Source organism: Myotis brandtii, unplaced genomic scaffold (genome assembly GCF_000412655.1).
Source record: "Myotis brandtii unplaced genomic scaffold, ASM41265v1 scaffold72, whole genome shotgun sequence".
In the NCBI taxonomy this organism is placed as follows: Eukaryota; Metazoa; Chordata; class Mammalia; order Chiroptera; family Vespertilionidae; genus Myotis; species Myotis brandtii.
In genome coordinates this window covers 1039747-1041626 of record NW_005370838.1, presented here as the reverse complement: position 1 = coordinate 1041626, position 1880 = coordinate 1039747, and the positions used below count along the sequence as shown (strand labels likewise).

General features: G+C 42.3%; 1 protein-coding gene across 1 annotated transcript in view; it reads left to right on the top strand.

Annotated features, from left to right (window-relative positions):
- Window positions 1–1880, top strand: part of DTD1 (D-tyrosyl-tRNA deacylase 1) — a 163794-nt gene that overhangs the window by 21900 nt on the left and 140014 nt on the right. The window lies entirely within an intron of this gene.

Genomic DNA, 1880 nt, shown 5'->3' with positions numbered 1-1880 from the left:
ATTGATTTCAGAGAGGAAGGGAGAGGGAGAGATAGAAACATCATTGATGAGAGATACTCATTTATCGGCTGCCTCCTGCATGCCCCATATTAGGGATCAAGCTTGCAACCCGGGCATGTGCCCTGATTGGGAATTGAACTGTGACCTTTTGGTTCATAGGTTGATGCTCAACCACTGAGCCATGCCAGCCAGGCATCCTTCTAGCTATTCTTGATTATTATTATTTTTATTTTTTAAAAAATATGTTTTTATTGATTTCAGAGAGGAAGGGAGAGGAAGAGAGAGATAGAAACATCAATGATGAGAGAGAATCATTGGTCGGCTGCCTCCTGCACACCCCCTACTGGGGATCGAGCCCGCAACCAGGGTATATGCCCTTGACCGGAATTGAACCTGGGACCCTTCAGTCCGGCTAGGGCTTAATTATTATTTTTTATATGAATTTTAGACTCAGCTTGTCTAATTCCAGAAAATAATCTGTTACTTTTATTTGCATTGCATGAAATTTATAAATCCTAATGCTGTGGTCCATGAAAATAATCACCTTCTAGCACAGCGGTTCTCAACCTGTGGGTCACGACCCCTTTGGGGGTCAAACGACCCTTTCACGGGGGTCGAAGATCATCATCAGAAAACACATATATAATTACATATTGTTTTTGTGATTAATCACTATGCTTTAATTATGTTCAGTTTGTAACAATGAAATCGGGGGTCACCAAAGCATGAGGAGCTGTATTAAAGGGTCGCGGCATTAGGAAGGTTCAGAACCACTGCTCTAGCATATTCCTTTATTCCCTCACATCCCTTGACCATTTTTTGGTGTGTTGACGTTGCGTGGCGAAAGTCCAGCTCCGGTTAATGCCAGCCCTTGGACTACCATGTGCCCGTGTAGCTGAATGTGGCTGGAGAAAACATCCACTGTGTTGACTGACCTCTTGTTCATGACAATGACCTACAGTGGGCCCAGAAATTGTGAAAAATTGACCTGTTTGTTCATTCTTCTATTCTCTCTACCGAACCTCCATCCTTACCTTAGCTATTGACCTTATGTCACTTTGAAGCACTCAGAAGGGAACTCCCACTCTACCTGCCAGCATCTGCACCAGGACCTGGCTTTCCTTCTTGTCACACCAAATTTATTGTGCTGGTACCTGTTCAGGGACATTCTTCCTGCCATCCTCTCTTCTCCTAAGTTATTTTCCTTCTCTCCTGGATCATTCCCACCAGCTTGCAAGCATGTTGTTAGTTCTCCCATCTCAGAGACAGTCTTTGTTATCCCCCCTTCCAGTTACCGCCCCATTTCTCTGTTTCACATTACTAAAGACTCTCTAAAAGAGAGTTTGTGTTCACTGTCTCTAATTCCCTTCCTCTTATTCTCTCCTAAATGCACTGCAATCAGCCTTTGTCCTCGCCCCACTACCATAACTGTCCTTGGTGAGGGCTCCATGCCCTCCACTTTACTAAATCAGTTCTCATCCTCAGTTCAACTGCATGGCCTTTTCAAAGTTAAAAAAAAGTGAGCTTTCCTTGATAGCCAAGTAAGTATTTTACTTTTCAATTATAATTGACATATAATATAATATTAGTTTCAGGTGTACAACATAGTGATTAGACATTTATATAACCTACAAAGCGATCACCTTGATAAGTCTAGTATCCAAATGACAACATGCATAGTTATTACAATATTACTGTCATCTTTTTTCTTGTAATAAGTTATTTTTTAATTTATTGTCTGAAGTTTTACATATGTCTCCTTTTTCCCTGATTGCCCTCCCTCCCCCAGCCATTCCCACCCCGGGCAAGCCCCCACCGCTCCAGCATCTATGTGCATTGGTTATGCTAATATGCATGCATACAAGTCCTTTGGTTGCTCT